This window comes from Bombina bombina, chromosome 5 (assembly GCF_027579735.1).
Source record: "Bombina bombina isolate aBomBom1 chromosome 5, aBomBom1.pri, whole genome shotgun sequence".
Lineage (NCBI taxonomy): Eukaryota > Metazoa > Chordata > Amphibia > Anura > Bombinatoridae > Bombina > Bombina bombina.
The window spans coordinates 39,280,791-39,299,967 of NC_069503.1; the positions used below are offsets into that span (position 1 = coordinate 39,280,791).

The 19,177-nt window shown below is 40.5% G+C and overlaps 1 protein-coding gene across 1 annotated transcript in view; it reads left to right on the forward strand.

The window, feature by feature from the left end:
- The first annotated feature begins 5,582 nt into the window (after positions 1-5,582).
- LOC128659783 (gastrula zinc finger protein XlCGF26.1-like) overlaps positions 5,583-19,177 on the forward strand; it is a 126,928-nt gene continuing 113,333 nt past the window's right edge. The window contains exon 1 of the mRNA XM_053713356.1: positions 5,583-5,616. The gene's annotated coding sequence lies outside the window, so the exon portion shown is untranslated. The remainder of the gene's footprint in view (positions 5,617-19,177) is intronic.

Sequence of the window (19,177 nt, forward strand, 5' to 3'; positions counted from 1 at the left end):
CATGAATTTTGGGATAAAGTGCAGGCAAAATTAGCACAGTTTATTGAAAGTAAACTGATAGTTGCAGGTGACTTTAACTTGATATCGCAATATCCACTGGATAGATGGCCCTGCAAAGGAAAATGAGGCTGTAAAGATAAACAGGATATAACATTTTTTAGAAAGTTTAGGAACGCCCTTAATTTAAAAGACATCTGGCGCATTAAAAATCCGGAGTTGAAAGGATATACCTGTAAATCTAATACCTTTAAAACTCTCTCTCGCATAGATTATATCCTTGTCAATGAAAGACTAATGGCATCTGCTGAAGCAGAGATTCGGGATATTATTATCTCAGATCATGCCCCAATTTCGCTGATGCTACCAGTTGCCTTGCATCAGAAAAAGAGCCCAGTATACTCTTTCCCTAAGTTTCTATATTCAAATAGTGGATTCAGAAATTGGCTAACTGATTCTTGGAGGAAGTTTGTCCATTATAATGCACAGTCAGTCTCGGGCCCGGAGACTTATTGGGAGGCGGCAAAGGCGGTTTTACGAGGGGAAATAAAAGCTTACCTCCATAAATTATGGAAAAAAAGCCATAAATGTGATTTGCAGTTAGCCAGTCAGCTGTCCCACGCCTATAATGTATACATTCAAGAGGCTTCCCTAATCAATTGGCAGAGATATGTTTCGGCTAAAAAAAGAGAGAGATATTTTTCTCCAACAAAAAGCGGCAAGTGAAATCAAAAGGATCAATGCACGGATGTATAAGTATGGTGGCAAGATTGGGAGAAATCTAGCCAAATTGGTTAAACAAAGTCGCGGTTCTAACTATATTGTGGCAATCTCTAATGATAGAAGAGTTACCGACGCTTCCGAAATCAGAGCAGAATTTTTGGAATATTACAAACAGATTTTTCTCCCTAGAGAAAGTAATGTAAATAATAAAAAAGCCTTTTGGAACACGTATAAGGTACCTTGCTTAGATAGAGAAACCGCTAAGGTTATGAGTAATTCAATCTCAAAAGAGGAAGTTATACAGGCCATAAAAGAGTGCAGCCTGGGCAAAGCAGCAGGCCCTGATACATTGCCGGCAGAGTTTTATAAAATCCTGTCAGAGCAGATTATAGGCCCTTTGCAGGACCTGTTCAACGCTTATTATGAGCAAGGGCACCCAATATCGGTGAATTTTAGTGCCTCATTAATTGTACTGGTTCCGAAAAAGGGTAAGAATGTTGAAAAACTTGATTCGTATCGCCAGTCTCATTGCTAAATACGGACTACAAGCTTTTAACAAGTATTTTTGCGGCCAGATTACAGAAAGTCCTTGTTAACTTGATCCACGTAGATCAAACCGGCTTTTTAAACGGTAGATCTTCCTTTATGAACCTACGGAAATGCCTATTGACAGTTGAATATATTAATACTAAAAAGAAGCTTAATAAACTTGATATGGAGGATAAAGCTATTATTGCATTGGATGCTGAAAAGGCCTTTGATGCCATTAGCTGGGAACATCTAGCCTTCACCTTAGATCAATTTGGCTTTAAAGGTCCCTTCTTATCTTTTATACAGGCGCTTTATGATAAACCTAGATTGGCGTTAGTTAACGGGGAACGTACAGAATATTTTCAATTATTTTGAGGAACCCGTCAAGGCTGCCCATTATCTCCTCTTTTGTTCAATCTGAGTATTGAACCGTTAGCTATCGCTCTCCGGAGTTCTATTAGGGGGATAAAAGTGGGCGACATGAATACTCAAATATCCTTATATGCGGACAACCTTTTAGTATTCCTTTCTAACACCCGGCAGGAGGTACCAGTGCTTCTGCACTTGCTTGGAATTTTTGGATCTTTCTCGGGATACACAATAAACTCAAAAAAAATCGGAAATGTTATGGCTAAATCGGACTTGTGACTCTCATGTTGCAATACCGTTTCAGGAAGTCAAACATATTAGGTATCTGCATATCAGCATGCCCGGAGCACTGGTACAGGGCAAATTTCTCTGAGGTCATTAATAAGATCATGGAGGATATGAGAAAATGGTCCTTTTTTCCCTTATCATTGGCTGCTAAAATTAACTTAATCAAAATGATTGCTCTACCTAAACTGTTATACGTGATGCAGAACATTCCTCTTTTTCTACATAAATCTGATTTAAAACAGCTTAATGCTGCTTTTGTGCGGTTTCTATGGGATAAAACTAAAGCAAAACTATCTTTAAAAAGGCTGTACCAGCCTAAAGAACAGGCTGGCCTGAGTTTTCCTTCGATTCAAAAGTATAATTTAGCATGTCTCATAAAAATAGTCCCGGACTGGTTAACGGAGAAATGGTTCTTGACATTTAGGGATATGGAAAAAGATATGTTCAAACCCTATTCGTTAAAAGCATTAGTTCACATCAATCAGAAAGAATGGCCTTTAGAGCTTAAAATAATGAACACCTTCAAAAATCCCATAATTGCTTGGCACAAGTTATGCCATGCCTTGAATATTAATTTTCAATGTTCTAAACATCTCCCTATACAAAATAATCCGAGATTTCCGGCAGGTTATGAAACGGATGTTTTCAGAAGGTGGAAAGCACAAGGACTTGAATCATTCATGCAGTGTATAGATTTGGATAACTGTGTTATATATACATTCAGTGCACTGAAAGAAAAATTTAACCTTCCAAATTGTGATCTATTTGGATTTTTTCAAGTTAGGCATTTTCTGAATACACTACAGTTACAAGACTTTAATCGAAACTGGGAGAGAGTATACATGGGCTTAAACTGGTTTCAAAAGGGTAAGGTTGCCATATCACAATGGTATAATCTTTTGTTGCTTAAAGAAGGACAAGTTGCTATGCAACGTCTGCAAGAAAAATGGGCTCTGGATATCCCTGCCATAGAGCTCAAGACAATTGAAAAGAGTATAGCAAGGGCGTGGGCAGCGACGCCACAATTATCTTGGCGCAAATCTCATATTAAACTAATAAATAGAGTTTATATTATGCCGGAGGATGTCGGGAGATGGAATAGAGCCCAGACCTTTTCTTGTCCACGTTGTAGTAGGCATAATGCCAACCTGATGCATTATATATGGGACTGTCCAAAAGTAAATCAATTCTGGAGTAAAGTATCGTTTTGGCTTTCCCGGATATTAAAGTATGAAGTAGCTTTGAATAAGGTTGAGATTATCTTTCTGAAAAGATACAGGGATTATGAGGAGAATATTATCTTTATCAATTTTGTAATACTTTGTGCAAGAAATGTTATATTTTCCTCGTGTAAGTCAAATAAACAACCTTCCATTAATAGGCTGCTTAACCAAGTAGAGGCTAAAATGATCTTGGAACAATTTGAAATCATCATCAGAAAGTGAAATTGACAACTTTTTTAGAAAATGGAGTGATTATATATTCTCAAATACTATAGAGATATAAATAAGACTTATCTCCCCCTTTAAAAATTCTAGTTGGATTCAAAATGCTCTATTAAGGGGTGTAATTAGTAGTGAGATTTTTGTATAAAAACTCCTAATTATTGACCGATGGGGCAGACAGTGGGGTTTGGTTTCCCTTTTTTTTTTTTTCTTTCTTTCTCTCTCTTCTATCTTTTTCTCTTTTTCGGTTTTCTCTTGCCTTTGTGGCCTTTTTGTGTCCGTTTTATAATTATAAAATCCCTCCAACAAGTGAACAATTTGTTTTCGGCCTTAAATCTGAACCAAATCAATGTAGGTCATACAGATAGGAAAATGTGCTATAGGATAGCTCAAGGCCCGATCTAGAGGTTCTTATTTGGCTCAAGACACGTCTTAATGAATTGTAATTCTCGGGTATATGGCTTATGTGACCAGGGTTATAGATGCTGTAACTATATTCAATTAAGGCTCAATGTACTGTCTACAATATAGATATATGCGTTAGTTAAATGTTTAAGGCCGAAGATTGTTGCTTTTATATGGATTAAGTTAGATCATGTTGTAATACAATGTTTGGAATTATTTACCCTGCGAGGTGCAACGATGTAGCAATAATGGTCAAATGTTGTTTTGTACCCTGTTGGATAATAAATAAATTTATATAAAAAAAAAAAACCTTCACTAGCACAGAGAGCAGCACAGTGTGTATTAACCCTTCACTAGCACAGAGAGCTGCACAGTGTGTATTAACCCTTCACTAGCACAGAGAGCAGCAGAGTGTATTGACGCCTCCATTAGCACAGAGAGCAGCACAGAGTGTATTAACCCCTTTATTAGCACAGAGAGCAGCAGTGTGCATTAACCCCTTCACTAGCACAGAGAGCAGCACAGTGTGTATTAACCCTTCACTAGCACAGAGAGCAGCACAGTGTGTATTAACCCCTTAACTAGCACAGAGAGCAGCACAGTGTGTATTAACCCCTTAACTAGCACAGAGAGCAGCACAGTGTGTATTAACCCTTCACTAGCACAGAGCAGCACAGTGTATTAACCCCTTCACTAGCACAGAGAGCAGCACAGTGTGTATTAACCCCCTCACTAGCACAGAGAGCAGCACAGTGTGTATTAACCCCCTCACTAGCACAGAGAGCAGCACAGTGTGTATTAACCCCTTCACTAGCACAGAGAGCAGCACAGTGTGTATTAACCCATCACTAGCACAGAGAGCAGCACAGTGTGTATTAACCCTTCACTAGCACAGAGAGCAGCACATTGTGTATTAACCCTTCACTAGCACAGAGAGCAGCACAGTGTGTATTAACCCTTCACTAGCACAGAGAGCAGCACATTGTGTATTAACCCTTCACTATAACAGAAAACTGCACAGTGTGTATTAACCCTTTACTAGCACAGAGAACAGCACAGTGTGTATTAACCCTTCACTAGCATAGAGAGCAGCACAATGTGTATTAACCCTTCACTAACACAAAGAGTTGAACAGCACTTAGTATCCCATTACCTGGCACAAGCAGATGAATAAGATGCATTAAAAGAACAACATTTATAACAATTATAAACTTTTTAAGAAGACTATAAAGTGACTAAAACGTTTATCACACAATACACACAGCCCTAACTCACCCAGCAAGAAGGTCTAGCTGCAAACTGTCTGGAGCTCCACTCTAGACAGGAAACATGTGACCTCCACTCAAAGTTTTTTTTTTTCTTTGCTTTTTTTTAAAAAAAAAAATCAACTTTAATGTAATAAAGAACCTATAGACAATCATTCTGAAAATGAAACATTTTGCCAAAGTAGTCTAGCTGCAGACTGGAGCTCCACTCTAGACAGGAAACATGTGACCTCCACTGACTCTAGACAGGAAACATGTGACCTACACTCAAAGCTTTTTTTTTTTTAATCAACTTTAATGTAACAAACAACCTATAGACAATCATTCTTAAAAAAACATTTTGCAGCTTTCTTACTCTTAATGTGCACTCACAGTGGTTTATGCTGATTGTCATTTATAAAGGTAACCACTGTGAGTGCACATTAAGAAGAACAAGAAAGCTTCAAAATGTTTCGTTTTCAGAATGATTGTCTATATGTTGTTTGTTACATTAAAGTTGATTTAAAAAAAAAAAAAAAAAAAGCTTTGCGTGGAGGTCACATGTTTCCTGTCTAGAGTGGAGCTCCAGTCTGCAGCTAGACCCTTCTTGCTGGGTGAGTGAGTCAGGCTGTGTATTGTGTGATAAATGTGTTAGTCAATTTCTGTTCTTCTTAAATAGTTTATAATTGTTATAAATGTTATTGTTCTGTTACTGCATGTTATTCATCTGCTTGTGCCAGGCAATGGGGAAGTAAGTGCTGTTTAACTTACTGTGTGCTGCTCTCTGTGCTAGTGAAGGGTTAATACCCACTACAGATTTCTGTGCTAGTAAAGGGGTTAATACATACTGTGCTAGTGAAGGGTTAATACTTACTGTGCTAGTGAAGGGTTAATACTTACTGTGCTAGTGAAGGGTTAATACATACTGTGCTAGTGAAGGGTTAATACATACTGTGCTAGTGAAGGGTTAATACACACTACAGATTTCTGTGCTAGCAAAGGGGTTAATACATACTGTGCTAGTGAAGGGTTAATACACACTACAGATTTCTGTGCTAGTAAAGGGTTAATACATACTGTGCTAGTGAAGGGTTAATACACACTACAGATTTCTGTGCTAGTAAAGGGGTTAATACACACCGTGCAGCTCTCTGTGCTGGTGAAGGGTTAATAAACACTGTGTTTCTGTGCTGGTGAAGGCTTAATACACACTGTGCAGCTCTCTGTGCTGGTGAAGGGTTAATAAACACTGTGTTACTCTCTGTGCTAGTGAAGGGTTAATACACACTGTGCTGCTCTCTGTGCTAGTGAAGGGTTAATACACAGTGTGCTGCTCTCTGTGCTAGTGAAGGGTTAATACACAGTGTGCTGCTCTCTGTGCTAGTGAAGGGTTAATACACACTGTGCAGCTCTCTGTGCTAGTGAAGGGTTAATACACACTGTGCTGCTCTCTGTGCTAGTGAAGGGTTAATACACACTGTGCTGCTCTTTGTGTTAGTGAAGGGTTAATACACACTGTGCAGCTCTCTGTGCTAGTGAAGGGTTAACACACACTGTGCTACTCTCTGTGCTAGTGAAGGGTTAATACACACTGTGCTGCTCTCTGTGCTAGTGAAGGATTAATACACACTGTGCTGCTCTCTGTGCTAGTGAAGGGTTAATACTCACTGTGCTGCTCTCTGTGCTAGTGAAGGGTTAATACTCACTGTGCTGCTCTCTGTGCTAGTGAAGGGTTAATACACACTGTGCTGCTCTCTGTGCTAGTGAAGGATTAATACACACTGTGCTGCTCTCTGTGCTAGTGAAGGGTTAATACACACTGTGCTGCTCTCTGTGCTAGTGAAGGATTAATACACACTGTGCTGCTCTCTGTACCAGTGAAGGGTTAGTACACACTGTGCTGCTCTCTGTGCTAGTGAAGGGTTAATACACACTGTGCTGCTCTCTGTGCCAGTGAAGGGTTAATACACACTGTGCTGCTCTCTGTGCTAGTGAAGGGGTTAATACACACTGTGCTGCTCTCTGTGCTAGTGAAGGGTTAATACACACTGTTCTGCTCTCTGTGCTAGTGAAGGGTTAACACACACTGTGCTGCTCTCTGTGCTAGTGAAGGGTTAATACACACTGTGCTGCTCTCTGTGCTAGTGAAGGGTTAATACACACTGTGCTACTCTCTGTGCTAGTGAAGGGTTAATACACACTGTGCTGCTCTCTGTGCTAGTAAAGGGTTAATACACACTGTGCTGCTCTCTGTGCCAGTAAAGGGTTAATACACACTGTGCTGCTCTCTGTGCCAGTGAAGGGTTAATACACACTGTGCTGCTCTCTGTGCCAGTGAAGGGTTAATACACACTGTGCTGCTCTCTGTGCTAGTAAAGGGTTAATACACACTGTGCTGCTCTCTGTGCCAGTAAAGGGTTAATACACACTGTGCTGCTCTCTGTGCTAGTGAAGGGTTAATACACACTGTGCTACTCTCTGTGCTAGTGAAGGGTTAATACACACTGTGCTGCTCTCTGTGCTAGTAAAGGGTTAATACACACTGTGCTGCTCTCTGTGCCAGTGAAGGGTTAATACACACTGTGCTGCTCTCTGTGCCAGTGAAGGGTTAATACACACTGTGCTGCTCTCTGTGCTAGTGAAGGGTTAATACACACTGTGCTGCTCTCTGTGCCAGTGAAGGGTTAATACACACTGTGCTGCTCTCTGTGCCAGTGAAGGGTTAATACACACTGTGCTGCTCTCTGTGCTAGTGAAGGGTTAATACACACTGTGCTGCTCTCTGTGCTAGTAAAGGGTTAATACACACTGTGCTACTCTCTGTGCTAGTGAAGGGTTAATACACACTGTGCTACTCTCTGTGCTAGTGAAGGGTTAATACACACTGTGTTACTCTCTGTGCTAGTGAAAGGTTAATATATACTGTGCAGCTCTCTGTGCCAGTGAAGGGTTAATACACACTGTGCTGCTCTCTGTTCTAGTGAAGGGTTAATACACACTGTGCAGCTCTCTGTGCCAGTGAAGGGTTAATACACACTGTGCTACTCTCTGTGCCAGTGAAGGGTTAATACACACTGTGCTACTCTCTGTGCTAGTGAAGGGTTAATACACACTGTGCTACTCTCTGTGCTAGTGAACGGTTAATACACACTGTGCAGCTCTCTGTGCCAGTGAAGGGTTAATACACACTGTGCTGCTCTCTGTGCTAGTGAAGGGTTAATACACACTGTGCAGCCCTCTGTGCCAGTGAAGGGTTAATACACACTGTGTTGCTCTCTGTGCCAGTGAAGGGTTAATACACACTGTTCTGCACTCTGTGCCAGTAAAGGGTTAATACACACAGAAGCACAACTGTAGCACAAGTTATGTTTATGAGTTAGTCATTTACAGCAGCTACACACAGGGCAGGGGAATAAGATAAAACGTTATATAAATCAGTATTAGACACTGAGTATCATGTAATGTGTATAATGTGCAGCTCACGCGTCATCACACAGGTGTAGTTTATTCATTTGTAAAGCAGACAACAGCTAAAGTGTTATATTATAAATAAATATATGTGTAGATATGAATGTATGGGAATGATTAGCTGTATTATAGTCAGATTTGCCAGTGATGGACCCTAACTCACAGGGGCCGCAGGTCAGTATTTAGGTTATTTATGGGCTGCGTATACATTTTGTCTGTTAACATTTTAAAGCCGTTATGACGGAATAGAACGTCATAGCTAACGGCTGTCCTGAAGCCTTCTGTGCTTTCAGGATTTGATCGTGGTCTGGAGGGCGTTCCTAGGGTTGTAGGGACGCCCCCCAGACGCGATCCAATAATTGAAATCTCGCGATCATGTGCACTATTGCGTGGTTTCAATTTGTCTACATTGGAACAGTTGTTCCGATGTAGGCACTTTAGCCCTGACACGAAAGGGTTAAACACACAAATCATATTTACCACAACTGTCCAGTTGCACAGCGCAATTTCTATGGCTCTTGTTTGCCGAACTACCAGAAGCCACCAAAGCGCACATTATCAGTCCTGCTTTATTTTGGGGCGCGTGGTAACTAGCGCAGAGATCTTGAAAGGATATAGAACAATTTATTTTCATGAGACTTGTGTGTGGTGTTGCTTTAATCTAACACAAAGGCCTAGTGAATACACTTTCCCAACAGATTAACACTTAGTTCTCCAATGACCAAACCCACCCGCCCACATAGTTTGCCTTATTTGAAGAAGCCAATTGGAACTTGTTACTGAGTAGACAAAGTGTTGTCACTGCTATTTTGTTAGCAACACTTGTATAGTTTAAAGGTACAGTCTAGTCCAAAATAAACTTTCATGATTCAGATAGAGAATGTAATTTTAAACAATTTTCCAATTTTTTTTTTATCACCAATTTTGCTTTGTTCTCTTGGTATTCTTAGTTGAAAGCTAAACCTAGGAGGTTCATATGCTAATTTCTAAGCCCTTGAAGTCCACCTCTTCTCTCAGGGCATTTTAACAGTTTTTCACCACTAGAATGTGTTAGTTCAAGTGTGTCATATAGATAACACTGTGCTCATGCACGTGAAGTTCCAGTGAGCCAGTTTTTATTGGCTAAAATGCAAGTCTGTCAAAAAAACTGAAATAAGGGGGCAGTTTGCAGAGGCTTAGATACAAGATAATCACTGAGGTAAAAAGTGTATTTATATAACTGTGTTAGTTATGCTAAACTAGAGTATGGGTAATAAAGGGATTATCTATCTTTTTAAACAATAAAAATTCTGGTGTAGATTGTCCCTTTAACATGATCTTATCACTCCTGCTCAGACTTACTAGGGGCAGATATGTAGCAGGGTCAGGTTTATGAAGCCTGTAGTGTGCACTTACAGTGCTAATGATTGGAAAACCCACAATTTTCAGAGTTTAACCCTCTAACGACCAAGGACGTGCCAGGCATGTCCTACAAAAAAAATTGTCGTTAACAACCAAGGACGTGCCTGGCAAATCCTCTGGGGTTTCAAGCACTGGAAGCAATTGTGATGGCTCTCAGGGTATTGCAGTAATGCATTGATATTGAGGCATCACTGCAATACCCTTTTTTACCCATCAATGAAGAGAGAGCCACTCTATAGCCCTCTCTGCATCAGCCAGCGATGATGCCAATCATTGGTGGGTGGCAGCCATAGCAAGTAGGTAGGTCGGCGGCCCATCGCTAGTCAGTTCCGGATCCTGTGTCCCTCGAGTGCGTGCAATTGTGCGGGAGCGTGCGCCATCTTCATTCAGTATAATATATGAGAAGGATGGAGAGGGAGGGGAGGAATAAATGTTGGGAAAGGGATCTGGGAGGGTGGGGGGAATTGAGGGGGCAGCTACACTACAGATTTTTTTTATATAAAAAAATGCATATTTTCAGCAAACTGGGTACTGGCAGACAGCAGTCAGTACCAAAGATGACGACATATAGGTAGAGGGGTAGGGTTAGAGAGCTGATGGGGAGGGTGTCAGGGAGGTTAGCGGCTAAGTGGGATCCAACACTGCAGATAAATCATTTTTTTTTAAAAATGCCTTATTTTAGTACTGGTAGATTTTCTGCCAGTACTTAAGTTAGCAGTGAGAGGGGTCAGGGAGGGATCAGGGGGTGGGATGTGTCAGGTGGGAGGCTGATCTCTACACTAAAGCTAAAATTAACCCGACAAGCCCCCTACAAGCTAGCTAATTAACACCATTCACTGCGGGGCATAATACAAGTGTGGTGAGCAGCGACATTTTGCGGCCTTCTAATTACAAAAAAAGTCATGCCAAAGTCATAAATGTCAGCTATTTCTGAACAAAGGAGATCCCAGAAAAGCATTTAAAACCATTTGTGTTATAATTGCACAAGCTGTTTGTAAATAAAGTCAGTGAAAATCCTAAAGTTTGTGAAAAAGTTAGTAAAAAGTTAATGTTTTTTTTTTATTTGATCACATTTGCCGGTGAAATTGTGTCATGAAATATACCAAAATGGGCCTAGATCAATACTTTGGGTTGTCTACTAAAAACAATTATATACACATGTGAAGGGTTATTCAGGGATTCCGGACAGATATCAGTGTTCCAATGTAACTATCCCTAATTTTGGAGAAAAAAAAAGGGTTTGGAAATAGCAAAGTGCTACTTGTACTTATTGCCCTATAGCTTTCAAAAAAAGCACAGAACATGTAAACATTGGGTATTTCTAAACTCAGGACAACATTTAGAAACTATTTAGCATGGGTGTGTTTTGGTGGTTGTAGATGTGTAAGATTTTGGGAGGTCAAAGTTAGTAAAAGTGTGGTATTTTTTCATTATATTATAATTTTTTTATAGTAAATTATAAGATATGATGAAAATAATGGTATCTTTAGAAAGTCCATTTAATGACGAGAAAAAGGGTGTATAATATGTGTGGGTACAGTAAATGAGTAAGAGGAAAGTTACAGCTAAACACAAACACTGCAGAAATGTAAAAATAGCCCTGGTCCCTAATGGTAAGAACATTGAAAAATGGTTTGGTTGCTAATGGGTTAAAGTAAAGTTAAAATTAAACATTTATGATTCAGATAGGACATGCAATTTTTAGCAACTTTTAAATTTACTTTTATCATCAAATCTGTTTTGTTCTTTTGGTATTCTTTGTTGAAAGCTAAACCTAGATAGGCTCATATGCTAATTTCTTGCCTCTTTATCTTTTATCTATTAGTGCATTTTTATAGCTTTTTACAGCAAGACACTGCTAGTTCATGTGTGCTATTTAGATAACGTGCTCACTCCTGTGGAGTATTTTGAGTCAGCACTGGCTGGGTAAAATACAAGTCTGTCAAAAGATCTGAGATAGGGGGGCAGTCTGCAGTGGCTTAGATACAAGGTAATCACAGAGGTAAAAAGTATATTAATATAATCGTGTTGGTTATGCAAAACTGGGGAATTGGTAATAAAGGGATTATCTATCCTTTAAAATATAACAATTCTGGAGTAGACTGTCCCTTTAAGCACAGATTTAAGTGCTTTTTCTATATGGTTACAACAGATCATACTTTGGCTGTGTTTTCATTGCGGTGGTAAAGTTTGGAAACTGCTGGTGTCATAAAAATTCTCCATAGACTTTAATGGCGATAAATGTTTTTATCACTTAGTTTTCACAATTTACCACATCAATGGAATTTAGGTCTTTGTATTTTACAGCTGACAAAGCCCTTTATGACAATAACATTAGTTTGTATAAATGTATATACAGGGGCAGACTGAGACCAAACAGGGCCTCTGGGCAAAAAGTGTGACAGGTCCCCCCCACCCCTTTTTTGCTCCACCTACCTACCTCATATGCCCCTCCCCCACCATGTTTTTAATTGTCATATAAAGAGAGACAAGCCTGCTTTTTAACAAAAAATACAAAGAGAATGAAGAACAATTCAATTCCAGTGAGCACAAAGATTAGAGCTGTCATTCCCTGCAGATTTACATCCTGAGCTCCCCAGCAGCACAGAAACCCTATAGATGAGCATTCAAATAAATGTGTTATTCACCCTAATTTCACATAGATGATCCCAAAAAGAAAAATACATAGAAAATCCACCTGTGAGAGCCCATGTCCCTGGTCTAGGGAATAATTAGATCCATACAATTGAGAAATCACTGGTCTGTACGTTTTAGTTTCCGTCACTGCTATAATAAATATATAATATATTTTATATGTAATCTGCTTTAGTTAACCCAGGTGTAGCGCCTACTGAGTAGTGTTAAGTGTACCTAGTGATGCACTGAAGTATAAGCGGCTGGTGTCGTATCATTAAAGGGACCTGAAACACAAACATTTTTCATTCATGATTTAGGTAGAAGATACTACACACTACTGGTTTCTAACTGAACACATGGGGTGAGCCAATGACAATCGGGGTGTGTATATAAAATAACGAGTATTGCATTGAGCATTTATAAGGTGACAACTGACAAGCTTTCAGAAGAATGTCTTCCTTTTTCAAGTCTGAAGCAATATGGACCAATTTGATGGAATTTATAGATTATATCTTAAAACACAGGCCAAAAAGACAGAAAGTGTTACAGAGAACTGAATGCAGGGGAGGAGGTGGTGTCGTAAAAATTATGATGGGGTTTAGGAGACAGGCAGTAAAAGATAACAGGCAGGGAAAATATATAGTTATACACAAAGCATATACTGGCAAAGTTATATATCAACATAGAATAAATATGAATAAATATGGGAAATTAGGTATACAGGGGAATATAAGATAGAGAAAGGAAAGAAAGAAAAAAAAAAAGAGGGAATAATAATAATGACAAAAGTGTGGACATAGGCTTACCTGCGTACCTATGCATAGAGAGTGTGGTATACATGATACATTGCACTGCATGTGAAGTGGGATGTTATATTGGAAAAACAAGCCAAATACTGCACCTTCGGGTGAACTTACACAGACACTCAATCAAAAACCACTGTGAAACAAAATACTGTACCCCTGTTGGTCACCATTTCACCCAACCTGACCACTCCATCCAAAACCTCAAAATCAAGATTCTCAGAGGCAACTTCAAAAACACCATGGAAAGAAAAACCTTTGAAATAATGCATTCAACTTGCTAAATTCTGGACTAAATGTGGACTCTGGTTTCTTAACCCATTATCAAAATTTTTTGTAATGTACTTTCATATAATGTAGTCAATTACATTGTATATTCCACACTCTCTATGTATAGGTACGCAGGTAAGCCTGTGTCCACACAGTTTTCATTTTTTTGACTGTTATTTTTGGTAAAATTATTGTGTAGCATGTTTCAAATTTGATGCTAGCCTAGAGCTGATGTTTGAGTTCATTACTTGACTTATTGTTTTCCATACAATAATAGTTTTCTAGGACTATACTTTATTTGGATAATTGTTATAGAAAACTGTTAAATCGGATTCTGTTACACAGAATTAAATACAGAATAATACAGTATATTGATATTTAATATTTTAAGTAGGGATGCAGAAACATTTTGGCTGAAAATTATGTCGTTTTTTGCTTTTTTGTTTCATTTTTTTTTTTTTCGTAAAATTATTTTGTAGCATATTATTTTAAGATCTTTTTCCTTCTTCATATAGGGAGAGTCCACAGCTGCATTTCTTACTTGTGAGAAATAATAAACTTGGCCACCAGTAGAAGGCAAAGACACCCCAGCCAAAGGCTTAAATACCTCCCCCACTTCCCTCATCCCCCAGTCATTCTTTGCCTTTCGTCACAGGAGATTGGCAGAGAAGTGTCAGAAGATTTTGGAGTAATTCCTAGGAAGGGTATCTACCCTTCGATATGGGACTGGAGTTTTAAGTAGTCTTGTCAGCCTCTCAGTGAGAGCATTGATGAAGGTTAGGGTCTGGAGATGCAGGTAGAGTCTATTCTGCAAAACCATCCAAAATGAGATTAACAGCTCTTTAGCAATCAGTGTTGACGAGTCTCACTGCCTGCTTTTTCTCACTCAAGTCAATGTCAGGAGCGACGCTACAAGACTGTCACACTTGAAAGGCTGTGTTTCTGTTCTACAGCATGGATTCCAGCAAGATCGTTTTGATTTTAACACACATGTATAAAAAGATGCTAGAAGACGGGGTGACTCCTTTATCTTTATGGAATCAAGGGTTAATATCTCCTGAGGGGGTTTATTAACCAGTATGGTTTAATCATATTTGTTTAATGTGATTCATGCTGCTTTATTTGTGAGATGTTTTTGGCTGTTATGGAACATACAGGTCGCTCTTTTACTGTGAAAGTTGCATAGTTTATATGCTTTGTGTGATTTCTTCCTAGGGCAGAGGCGGTCCTGCTTTACGCACCATGTGACCGGGTGTGATCACAGTTTCCATTTTCTATTCCTTACTGAGTGAGGAGCAAATATGCTCTACACTGTCTGGGTCATAGGAGGTGGTGAGTGCCCCAGCCATTGAGGGTATATGTGCCCTATAAAGGAGTAAAGAGTTATGGAGGATTCTGAGATTTTAGAGGGGGATTCCTCTACTATAGAATCTGATACCTGTGTATATTGTGCGGAGGCTCGGTTAGACCAGCCTTACTCAATTATGTTCCATATGCTGCAATAAGGTGTTTTCTTTATCCAATGTTGAGATGTTAGATGCCACTGAGCCTTCCACCTCTGAGAACACTTCGTCCCATGAGGTGTGTCCCCTTCATTCATCTGATTCTACATATGCAGCTTCCCCTCGCACCACTAATCCTCCACCTAGAGGGGGCCTTTTTCCACCAGACGTTACTGCACAGTTCTGTATGGTGCTGTCTGCGGCATTGTGCCCTTTACCTAGAAAACTACACGCAAACAAAGAGTTAATCCATGCACTCCTGCCCAGGGATCATCATGTAAAGTTTCGGGTGCATCCGATCAGTCATCTGGGGATGCGGGTCACTCTGAGGCTTCAGAGTATGGACCTTCTGAGTCGGAACCTGCTGATTCTCTTCCTCCGGCAGTGGAAGATCTCGCTTTTAGATTTAGAGTGACTCATCTGTGCGTTCTTCTAATGGAGGTTTTGAGATTTCTGGGGATGATCTCTTCAGGCTTTTCGATCTATTCAGGTCTTGGTTTGCTCTGACAGATATGATCTTTGAACTTCATCTTTTTTTTCTGCTTAAGGGAAAAATTTGATCTGGATTCTGTTTTCCACAGTTTTTACCATTTAATGAAAATCCTTTAATTTGTCTTATTCCACTGATAAAGCTCAGCATCAGAGACCTCCGCTACATCAGTTCAATCCAAGTGTGTTTGGAGACTGGCTCAGTCCTGAAATCATCCAGCCGAGCAAGCATCTCGCTGAACCTAGGTTGGCATGAGGGCTAGTTCCTGGTTCTATCCGGATTGTGTGTGGACTGAGTATAGCTCCTTCAGACACTTGACTCAGGGACATTTAGGATTCTTGGGTCCTAGAGACTTCAACTCTCAGCCACCCTGGGGCAGATTTCTTGTCTTTCTCTTGTCTTCACAGAAAGAGAGAAGGAAGCCTTTCTGGAGTGTGTGCGGGGTTGTACTCCTTTTAAAGTAATTGTCCCTATCTCTATTGCAGAAGGGGGTTTGGGAAACCAATCCTTTTTTTCATAGTCCCATAGAAGGTGGTAACTCCCATCCTAATTGGGATCTTTACTACGTAAAGCTAGTTCTAGCATCTCCTTGTTCCAAAGAGAGGCTATAGGTCATTTCACCCTGTGTTCTAGCTCGGGGTATGACCACTATTGATGAAGAATATCATTCCATTGCATTTATTCGCAGGGAACATTTTGGTTCCTCAGGTTGACGTTCTAGACAATGCACTTCCAGTTCATTGCTCCTTTGTTTGGTCTAGCTACCACGTCCAGATCTTTTCACAATCTAGGGATTCTTGGCAATACAAGTATCCAGATATTGTGTCAGTTTTCCTTTCTGGACAATTCTGGTTCAACCACCATCATCTTGTCTGTAAGAAGACCATTCGGGTGTTTTACCTGTCTTCCTCGATCCTCAGGGATTGAAGGAAACCTAGATCAGAGTTCTCTGGTATAAGGAACCAGGGTGGATCCCTGGGTACTATATGAACCTTCATAGACATAAGAACATTTTTTCTGACTAGGTGGTGGCAAGCATAGCTTCGCCATGTCGTTCCTTCCAGACCTCCTCCTGCCCATCACTGACTCTGGTTTGGTGGTGACTGTTTTTATGGTGTATATTATGGACTTCATTCTTTTTCCAGGTCTCATCTCTGACCGATGCTCTGTGAATGCTGAGACAGTAGAGCGGCATTGTTTTGAATCTGATTCAACAGTTTTTCTTGGACCTCCGGTCGAGAGTTCACTCTCTTTTAGGCTTGGTCCAGATCCCCTGTCCCAAGGGACATCCTTCTTAGGAGCATCCCGGGCGATGTTGACTATGGTCACTAGTCCATCAGGATGGAGGTGTGCCAGAAGGCCCAGGGCCTGTATGCTTAGGAGGAATGCTTCCTCATTATTACCTTATCTACCCAGAGTAATTTTTCCTTTGTTTTTCAGATAACTATGTTAACTATCCACACTCAGACTGTGGTCATTCGGGACAGATGTTATCTGCAGACATTCCCTGTTTGTGGATATGGTCTCTTCAACCGAGGGATTTCGGAAGTTGAAGTTGAAGGGGGACACCGGATAGAGATCTCATGGGGTCTCATCTCGATACAAGTACTCAGTTTGACCAAGGTGCAGGGATCCTCAGGCGGAGCTAATGGAGGCATTAGCAGTGTCTTGGAGGCTCAATTTAATTTTCCCTGTCCACCATTGCCACTCCTTCCTCGAGTGGTGGCTCAATCTAGCGGGGGCAGGTGTCAATGACACTGCTTGCTCCACCGCGGCTGCGAAGGTGTTTTCTGGTTTTAGTGGGGATTTCATTTTATCCTCCAGGAGGGTTCCTTGTTGCAAGGACCTGTGGGTACATGGCCTTTTCTTCAACATACCTGAGTCTTATTCAGAGAGGGTTTCCTAAGAGTGTTATGATACTCTCATTCTTGTAAGTCGTTTACGCGTCACACCTATCATAAGGTGTGGAGGACCTACTTATATCTGGAACAGGATTCAAGGTTGCCAAGCATTTTTCCTTTCTCCAGGTTGGTCTGAAGAAGGGCCTCTTAGCTAGTTCCTTGATGGGGGACAGTGTTGGCCCTGTCTGTTTTACTGCACAAGAGGCTCACTGAGTTTCCGGATGCATAGTCTTTGGTTAAGGCTCTGACTAGTATCAGGTTGGTGTTTAAACCTGATGCTCTTTCTGCAAGCTTAAATCTTGTCCTTAATGTTTTTAACATTATGTTGTATCTTGGAAGGTTAATTTATTTTGATTATTTCTCTGTGCACAGAGTCTCTGTGATTGCTGCCTTGCAATGCATCCCTCCTTATCTGGTGTTTCTTTCTGATAAGGTCGTTCAATGTCCTAGGTTAGGATTTCTTCCTAAGGTTGTGTCAGATCGCACCTTCATCAGGAAGAGATGGTTCCTTCCTTATGTTCTAATCTAAGGAATGTTTTCTGCATAATCTGGATGCAGTCATGTCTTGAAGTTCTTCTTCAGGCTACTAGGGAATTTACACAAACGTGTTATCTGTTTGTCATTTGTCCTGGGAAACGTAGGGGTCAGAGGGCCTCTTTGTCTACCTTGTCTTTTGTGTTTGAGGAGTTTTATCCGCTTAGCATGTGACACAGCGGGACATAGGCCTCCTCAAAGGATTACGGATCATTCTATGAGAGCAGCGGCTTCCTCTTGGGCCTTCAAAAATGAGGCCTCTATGGATCAGATTTGTAAGGTGGCTACCTGGTCTTCCTTACATACTTTTTCCAAATTTTCTAAATTTAAGGTTTTTGCTTCTGCTGAAGCAGCCTTCGGGAGAAAGGTTTTGCAGTCTGTGGTGCCCTCAGATTAGGAGCCTACTCTCCTTTTACCCTTCTATCCTCCTGTTAGCATTCAGTGTCCTCTGGAGCTTGGGTATTCTTTGCCACAAGCCCCAAGGCAGAATATACTGTGATGTGCGATCTCATTGGAGAAAATGTACCGTTTATGCAGAATTTTTTTTTTGCCTGCACTTTTAATTTCTGCCTGCAGGTGTCACTGTTCTCTCTCAATGTAAATATTTACTACGTTCCTCTCTCTTCAATTTCCTCCCCCTTCCTGAACTCCAGTGCGGTACAGGGTAACAGCACATTGCAGAAAAGGTAAATCAGGGCATAACAAATTTATTTGTTAAATACTTAGGAGCCAGATTTTGTTTTATTGTTCTTTAATGTGTGTATAAATGTGTGTGTATCTGTATGTATTGGGTACTTGTAAAGCACGGCTAATCACCCGTAAGGGTCTCAAGGCACTGCTCATTTTATCAACCTTGGAAGGATGAAAGGCTGAGTGGGCCTCACTGGAGATTGATCCTGCAACCCTTGGGTTGCTACAGAGCTCAGCCACAGTGCCTTAGCATGCTGAGCTATCTGTCAGGCCTGAGCTAACTGTATCTGTGTGTGTGTGTGTGTGTGTGTGTGTGAGAATCTGTGTGTGTATGTATGTATCTCTGTGTGTCTGTATGTATGTGTATGTATCTCTGTGTATGTATCTGTGTTTGTGCGCACGTGTGTCTATCTCTGTGTATGTGTATCTGTGTTTTACAATGTAGCTATTTGGACTGAAAACTTTTCTTGAAACAAAGT